The sequence below is a fragment of the Panthera tigris genome, chromosome D4 (assembly GCF_018350195.1).
Source record: "Panthera tigris isolate Pti1 chromosome D4, P.tigris_Pti1_mat1.1, whole genome shotgun sequence".
Classification (NCBI taxonomy): Eukaryota; Metazoa; Chordata; class Mammalia; order Carnivora; family Felidae; genus Panthera; species Panthera tigris.
Genome location: NC_056672.1, coordinates 4,334,713 through 4,344,010, shown reverse-complemented (window position 1 = coordinate 4,344,010; position 9,298 = coordinate 4,334,713).

The following is a 9,298-nucleotide window of genomic DNA, read 5'->3' as shown; positions in this document are numbered from 1 at the left end:
GAGCGTGTTTGCACTGTGACACTTCTGTTTCATGGCGCGTGGCATGGGAACTTCCCACTCCCAAAGTTCCAAAAAATGATACAAAATGCTTATACACCGAATAAATCTTTAACGGTTCTCCAAAAGCCAGGATGGGAAGGCTCGGACCACCGTAGTTCCTAACAATTCCCAGAAAGATGGTTATCGGGTAGGGCTGGATAGGGAGGAAGCTGTGGGAGTCTCCACCACAGCCACCAGGCATAGGACAGGGACGGGAGCCTGCTGGCCAGCCGGAGACAACGTGGTCCCGTGACCACCCACTGCTGAAAGATGGGGAAGGGCAGGAGAGCGGAGGCGCGGGGTGAGGTGAGGATTTGAGGGAGGCCAGGATGAATCTGGGAGGGATGCGTGGCTGGTCTGTAAAGGCAGCAGAGGCGGCCTGTGGGGACAGCAGATCCGGAGGCCGGAGTATTCTGCCTGAACTCCGGGGAATCGTTTTGCCTCGGGAATGCGGCGGGACACGGCTGCACTCTCCAGTGAGCGCACGGGCACGGGCTTCGCGGTGCTCTGGGCTTCTGCCCAGTGCCACTAACAGTGGCTATGCCTTGCGGAGCTCTTCCTCCATCCGTGATGCAAATGTAAAGTTACTGCGCCGTATTAGCGTTCCCCAGAGACACAGAAGCACGGGATAGGAGGATATTTATACATAAAGATATACGGAGGGAGACTGAGATTTATTATGAGTAATTGCCTCATGCAATTATGGGGGCTGACAAGTCCCACAATCTGTTTGCAAAATGGAGGCCCAGAGAAGTCAAGCCAGTTGTATGACTCAGTCCAAGTCTGAAGGCTGGAGGACCAGGTGAGCCAGTGGTGTTTACCCAGTGAGATGTGGTGTCTCAGCCCTGGCAGTCAGGCAGAGGGGGAATTCTCCCTTCCTCCACCTTTTTGTTCTATTCACGCCCTCGCCGGATCGGACGAGGCCCACCACGCTGGGGAGGGCATCGGCCTCTCTCGGTCCTCTGATTCAAATGCTAACCGTGCCCCGAAAGGTCCTCACAGACACGCCCAGAAACACGCTCGATCTGGGCATCCCGTGGCCAGCCAAGCTGACACATGAAAGTAACCATCACACCTGCCCAAGCTCACTGAGCCGGCAGGCGGGGGCAGGGATGTGATGTCCGAAAGCCCTGCTGCTAACCACAGCGTACCCCCGCCTTAACTAGCGGTGCCTCGCAAGGCAGAACTCGGAGAGGAAGGGGAAGAAGCACAGTAGTTTGTCCCCTTCGTTTGGGCCTGATTGCCTCGTGTCTCATGTTGGGTCTGTTCATGTTTGTTTTTCTGCTGCCGAGTGAGCACCCAAAACCCACGTCGAGTCGCGTCGCTCGCCCTCAGTAGACCCTCCCGTTAATAAATAATAACGGCCAGGCTCCCTTGCCTGGAACTCGAGGCGCTCGTCATTTTAGCGGACACCAAATTTGCAGACACCCCTCCTTTCTTCACCTGTGAGTTCCGAACCGGGGGCTGCAGCCGCAAGGGAGCGTGGTGCGAACTTGACAGAGACTAGCCACGCGCTGTATGTACACGTGTGGCTGTGGCTCGGTGAACATTTAACCTTATGTAGGTTTCTGCTCACGGTGTAGAATGGGTCTTCCTGTAGGACACAGTCAAAGCCGTATGAAGCCACAGCTTTGTACCACTGACGTCTGCTGTTTTCCCTGGAGCCCCGGTGTCCCATGAGGAAGCTTCGGGGACCCATGGGAGGCCAGGGGAGGGGAAGAGGCCGCTGCTGGTAATCAGCGCCCTGCTCCGCTTTCTCTTGGTTTCGGGCTTTTCTGCCCGCCCTCACTCTGTGAAGATATCCTCCCTCCCCCAGACCTGGGTGTTCTTCTCCCTTTGAATTTCTACTGCATGTACCTGCCCGGCCTCAACCACGTGCTATCTTGTACTATTTGTCTTTCCTCCAGCGGAAACAGGTGGTCGCCATTCAAGTAGCATTGTTCGAAGTAAGTTCTGATACAAGAACATTAGAACAAAGGTTTCAGGACAACCGTTTTGCAGATCAAAATGCATCTGGTCCGTATTACTGGTGTCCCTCAGTCTTTCAATCCAAAAGTTAGTTTTCGTCGTGTATGCCTAAAACACATGCACTCTTGTAAGTCGATCACGTCTCAATTTAAAAAATAAATTTTGTTTTGAAAACATAAAGATAAAACTCTGTCCTCTGAAATTGTACCCTTTAAGGACAGTTAAGAATAACTTGAGTAACCCGACCGGGCTCTGAAAATGCAAAACAAAATGGTCCTGGTTTTTTTAGACCAGAGAGTTGCAACTTTTGCTAGGTTATCCCACAGTTACTAGCTTTTAAAAAAAAATGGGTCCATCCATCCATTTATCTTCTCATCCACCCATCAATCCTGAGAGAGAGAGAGAGAGAGAGAGAGAGAGAGAGAGAGAGAGGATGCATATACTAAAGTCATTTAAAACATTAAACATTAGTAAAGGTTAGTATCTCATTTTTGGAAAAATAAATATCAAAAGAATTTCCAATATTGTTCTCATATCGCAGAGGATAATATTGTAAACGTCCTGGGCATTAGGACCCCACTTATGACCACAGCTCTGTGTGAGGGGCTCAGAGGCTGTGGGGTAATAGCTCTTTGTACATTTGATGAACTGATTGGGAGCCTTTTTTTTTTTTTTTAAGTTTATTTATTTTTGACAAAGAGCAGGGGATGGGCAGACAGAGAGAGAATCCCAGGCAGGCTCTGCATTGTCAGCGTGGAGCCCGATGTGGGGCTCGGACCCACAGACTGTGAGATCATGATCCGAGCCAAAACCGAGAGTCAGGCTTAACAGGCTGAGCCACCCAAGCGCCCCAGAAATCTCTTTTTTAAATTTTTTGAAAGGTGTATTTTAGGACCTCAGCTCAAAGCTCTTAGATGTGTCTGAATTTTAAAGATACAGCCACATCCTTAATTTATTCTTCCCCCTATCTCTTTTCACCAGCCTGGAATTGAGTAGGTGATACAGCATTATTGATATTTTCCAGTTCTGAACTATTTTGCACACCTCTACTATATTGGCATGGAGCCTGGGTTTTCTAAGGTGTCTAAAGACTTGCCTCTTAGAAAAGTGGGCAGGAGAGTCACAGGTTGGCTTGTGTGCCTTCCAGCGGTCAGGGAAAGCTTACCCTGCACACCACCCAGCAAAGTCTAACGACACAGGAAGCTGGGCTCTGAACCCATCAGGACCTGTGCTTATTCCAGGAATCAGACACCCCTGTATGGGATATAAGACCCCCTTTTAAAGGCAGTAAGTCCTCTGAGGGCTGGTGTTCAAATAGGCTTTGGGGAAACCATCACCTGTTAAAGTTTTTGTGGGGAACATCTCTGGATCAGTCTTTTAAGGAATAGCATCTGGCCTCTGAACTTAGAGCTTCTTTAAAATTACTACTGACCCCAAAGTCATTCTATTTTGCTATTTTCTGCTTTGGGTTCTGGCTTGAATGAATCCTGTCCGATATTTTTACGGTATTTATTTGTAAGATTCACCAATTGCTACCATTCACTATGTCTTGGGCTTCCAATGGAATAAAAACATTATTTAAAAAATTAAAAAAAATGTTTTAATGTTTATATTTGAGAGAGAGAGGGAGACAGAGTGCTAAATGGGGAGGGGCAGAGAGAGGGAGACACAGTATCCGAAGCAGGCTCCAGGCTCCAAGCTGTCAGCACCGAGCCCCACACAGGGCCAGAACCCACGAACCATGAGATCATGACCTGAGCCAAAGTTGGATGCTTAACCAATTGAGCCACCCAGGCGCCCCTAAAATATTATTTTAAAAGGTACACTTCTAAACTTCTTATCCCCTTTTATGAATGTTTCCTAATGAATCCTCATTAAGCCATTAAAGTAAGTATGATAATTTATTATTACGTATTTGTTTTTCTATAAAATGAGAACAGCTTGTCTGTAATGGTCACAGAAGCTTCCAGAACATCTGCTTTGAAGTTAACTTCCAAAGGCCTCGTGTGGAACAATCTGTTCTCCGCGTACGGGACTCAATCATTGCTCAAGTCCCTGAGAAGCGATGGCAGCGAATCAACTCCTGCTGGTTCGATTTGCACTATTTTTAAGCCATTTTATTTTTGGCAGTAGATACTCTGTTTCTTGACACATACTAGTTACTTAGAAGAATTCCACCAATATTCCATTTCTATACTAAGACTAAAGGTTAAGTCGGGAAGAGATACCCAGAGTAAATTCAAAGAGCGCAGATACAAAAACACGGGAGTTGTGAATGTTTGAGGCGTCCTGAATTTTGAATCTTTGAGGTGTTCTTGTGATTTGAGGCGCTCCTGAGATGAGTCAGAGGATCGGAAAGCCAAGTTGGAGTAATCTTGCACAACCCGTAGGATCTGTATCCGCTGAGCTTTTGTTGTGTGATTCACTGTAGGAGCATCTCGCTTCCCACCAATCTTACCTGCGGTTTTCTGGTTAACTTTTACTTTATTTATTTATTTATTTATTTATTTTTAAATTTTTTAACATTTATTCATTTTCGAGAGACAGAGAGAGACAGAGCATGAGTGGGGAAGGTGCAGAGAGAGAGGATGACACAGAATCTGAAGCAGGCTCCAGGCTCTGTGCTGTTAGCACAGAGCCGGATGCGGGGCTTGAACTCCGAATGGCGAGATCATGACCTGAGCAGAAGTCAGATGCTCAACCGACTGAGCCACCCAGGCGCCCCTCCGGTTAACTTTTAAAAATACAGATGGGATCCAAGCCAGTCTTCTGGTTTCTTGCCGCGTAGACTCAGCTTTGCTAGTCAAGGTGTGGTCTGAGCTCCAGCGCTGAGAACCTGACACAGAGGCTTCTAGAAACACAGAATCTCAGGCCCCGCCCAGAATTAGAATTAGTTTCCATATCTGTAAGGCGAGAATACCTGACTTACCTCACTTCACTGAATTATCCTGCTGATGAAGAGGGAAGAATTATGGAAGAACTTTGGAAAGTTAAGGCTGAAACACCAAACAAAGGCTTAGGTGTAATTGAGTGCCCACAGGCGTGAAGACGTACCCGAGCTGAATGCTTAGAAACGGAGAGCAGAATGGTGGCTGTCAGGGGCCGCGGGTGGGATAGGCAGGAAGAGTCTGGAAACAGGACACGCACTCCAGCTCTGAGATGCATGAGGTCTGAGGATCTGATATAAATCACGATGACTACAGCTGATGACAGTGTAGAGCTGAAATTGGCTGTGAGAGGAGAGCTTACAGGGTCTCCCCAAACAAAAGGTAAACGTGTGAGGTGAAGGATATGATAACTCATCGGGGGATCCTCTCCCAACGTGCACATACATCACATCATCACATCATGCACTTCATGTCATGGTTTTGCCAGTGACGCCTCAATAAGACGGGAGGAGAAGGAAGAAAAAGGGCATAGCGTATAGAGTATCAGGCGACTGTGTTAGCATGGTTAGCACCACAAAGCACCACAGCCCGGCAGCTTAAACCACAGATACTTATTTTTCTTAGTTCTGGACACTGGAAGTTCGAGGTCAAGGTCGGTTTCTCCTTGGGGGCACCCGGGTGGCTCAGTCGGTTGAATACCCGACTTAGGCACAGGTCATGATTTCATGGCTTGTGGGTTCGAGCCCGGTGTCAGGCTCTGTGCTGACAGCTCAGAGCCTGGAGCCTGCTTCGGTTTCTGTGTCTCCCTCTCTCTCTGCCTCTGCAAAGAGCCTGCCTCCTCTCTGAGGTACGGGGGGTTAGGGCTTCCACATATACATCTTGAAAGGACACAATTCAGCCCATAAGTGACTCATGTAACTTAGCATAGTAAGTAGTTGGTGGTAGTTTTATAAAGCAAAACTTAGCATAGTAAGTAGTTGGTGGTAGTTTTATAAAGCAAAAGTACCTCCTTCATGGTTTATCCACTCCACAAATGCGGCCAATTGTTAGGGTTTCCAGTGCTTTCCAACAGTCAGTCACTTCAGAAATGCAGGCACCATTAAACTGACAATGGCGAACCAAGGCGCATCACCCCTGGTAAGTGGGAATTGACTCCAATGCACCTCAAATAGATAAAGATGGGTCTACGGTATTTTCCAAGTTATAAAAATATAAAAGGAACATAGTATATAGAAGTATAGAAAGAAAATTTTAACGTTTCCACTTCTCCCATCCGATCCTCATCAGATGACCAGTGGTAAGCATTTCAGTAGGATGTATTTTTCCATGTTAAAAATGCCTGCAGGGGCGCCTCGGTGGCTCAGTTAAGCGCCCGACTCTTGATTTTGGCTCAGGTCATGGTCTTGTAGTCGGTGGGATTGAGCCCCACGCTGGGCTCTGTGCAGACAATGTGGAGTCTGCTTGGGATCCATTCTCTCTCTCTCTCTGATCCTCTCCTGCTGTCTCTCTCTTAAAATAAATAGACTTGGAATAATAATAATAATAATAATAATAATAATAATAATGCCTGTATATGAGAACTGACACTAAGGCACACGCAAATATGGGAGTCCACATGGAGGTATTTTCACACCCACCTCACTTTTATCAGAAATCCTTCATCATATCTCAGCTTCGTGATATCTTTCAGTGGAGGTAGATTTAACGGCTCAACGTTCTATGTCATCAACACATCTCAGTGGGAGGAGGGGTGCATAATGCACCTTCCTCTTGCTGGTGACAGCAGGAAGTCCCAGCGCCCGACGTCTTTCTTGAGCAGACCTCGCTCGTTGGCCACCTGACGGCTCTCCCCGGTGCGCTGTCCTCTTGCCGCCCTCACAACAGAGAGCTTAGGAACAAGACAGATGTCCACTTTCCTAGACTCCCTTGCAGCGAAGGAAGGAGATGTGACCCCCATTTTTCAGCGAGATATAAGTGAAGTCAGCTGTGGCTTCCAACAAAGATCTCTCTCTCCTGACAGAAGGAAAGGCGTCCACAACGCTCTTCTCTGCCGTGACATAAAGTCACGTGGGGCCACCGAGCCCATGGGGGAGGGCCAGGAAACAGCAAGGGTGCTCCTCCACCCAGAAGAAGAAGATCTCCCCAGGAATTGGACCACGTTGACATTAGGGACTTTCAATCATCAAAATACACCACAGGCTGGAAGATCTCTACCAGCGCCTATAACCAACCCGAGAGTCATGATCAGATTATACTAAAAACTCCTACCAATCCGTACGTAAAGGGCATGCTTCACCACAGAGGACATCCAAAGGGCTAGTAAGCATATGAACAAGAGCCCAACGTTCTTGGTTATCAACAAAATGCAAATCAAAACCACAGTGAGATCCACCATCCACCCACCAGAAGGCCTAAAATCAAAAGGCTGAAAATACCAAGATTTGACAAAGATATCGAGCAAGTGGAACGTTCAGACGCTGTTGGTAGGAATGTAAGTTGACATAATGAATTCAAAAACTATTTGTCAGTATCTCCTAAGGATGGACATATCCGCAGATCTCAGGGGCATCTTCCCGCCGTTCTGGTCACTGCCACCTCAGAGAGGCATCACAGAGGGGACAGTGCCGTGGGCAGGAGCAGCGGACCCCGCACCCTCAAGATCTCTTCCTCACCTCTACTGTCCCTACTCAACATTTGCTTGGCGTCCCCCTGGCCTGGCGGGAGGCAGCAGACACGGCCTCTGGGTAGGAGACCCCCGCCCAGAGCCTCAGTCTCACGGCAGAGCCGGACTTGCCGTGTGTCTCTGTCCCGTTAGGACACCTGCTGTCTTGTTGTCTTTCCATCCTGGTGTTTGTTACAACCGTCAAAGGAACGCCAATCTAGCAGCTACGAGACGCAAGCAAATATAGAGCCGCATAATGCAGCGATCAAACAGCCGCAGCAGCCACAGCGGGGCAGACCGAAATGGCCCTTCTCGAAGTGAAAGCGGTCCGCAGACAGCAGTCCCGATGAAGTAAGGGTGCACGCGTACATGCACAGCCTCGCCCAACTATGAGGAGACAGCCGGGGAAACCTGGGATCCAAACATTCTGCAGGACACCTGGCCCGCTGGGCTCTTCAAAAAAGGGAATGTTTTTAGAAGGAAAAGAAGAAGCGGGGACTGCTTCAGATTACAACCAGCCTAACCAGTGCAACGTGTGAATTTTACATAGAAAAAAAGTTATGGAAGACCTACCGGGAAATTCTAAGTATCGGTGACTTTGCAGAATACTTACCAGGTATTAGGTGTGATAAAGGTATTACATAGAACAATTTCCTTATTCTTCAGACATACATATTTAAACATGTGGGAGTAAAATATGATGTCTGCAAGTCCCTTCGAAAAACAACTGGTGAGGTTACCTTTTACCAGTTACTGGTAACAAACATAGTTTTTACCAGTTAACAAATTGGTAAAAGGTATACACGTGTTTGCTGTACTCTTTTTTCAAGTTTTTTGTATATTTAAATTTTTTTCAGAAGAATTTCAGGAAAAGTCTCTAAGTAATGAAAAATAAAACTTAGTTTTATTATTGTTTTTAATGTTTATTTATTTTTGAGAGAGAGAGTGTGCGAATGGGGAGGGGCAGAGAGAGAGAGACACAGAATCCGAAGCAGGCTCCAGGCTCCGAGCTGTCAGCACAGAGCCCCGATGCAGGGCTTGAACTCATGGACTGCGAGATCATGACCTGAGCTGAAGTTGGACGCTTAACCAGCTGAGCTACACAGGCATCCCTAAAACTTAGTTTTAAATATAAATTTGATGCTAAGGGGCGCCTGGGTGGCTCAGTCGGTTAAGGGTCCGACTTCAGGTCAGGTCATAATCTTGCGGTCCGTGAGTTCGAGCCCCGCGGCGGGCTCTGTGCTGACAGCTCAGAGCCTGGAGCCTGCTTCAGATTCTGTGTCTCCCCCTCTCTCTCTACCCCTCCCCTGCTCATGCTCTGTCTCTCTCTCTCCTTCAAAAATAAATAAACATTAAAAAAATTTTTTTTAATTTGATGTTAAAACAATAGGGACCATAACACCCTGCTCCAGAAATGTGTCACGTGGCAAAATCTATGGTTTTGTTTTACATTCTGAACATTTACTGCAGCGAAACGCAGAGAAATAGGATATGAAGCCGCAAAACCCAGAGAAATAAAGACATGGCCAATAGCTTTGATAAAGACCCAGGGAGAGAGTGAGCACAGATCCCAAATGCACAGAGAGACACAGAGATGCTCTCACACGAAGTGGCAACAGCACCCACAGAATGCCATCCTCTCGGAAAACAGCCACTAAACAGGTTGAAAAAGTGGAAGCAGAATCATTCGGTCAGAAGCTCAAGCACCAGCCCTGGCTCTTACTAGCTACAGGACACTGGG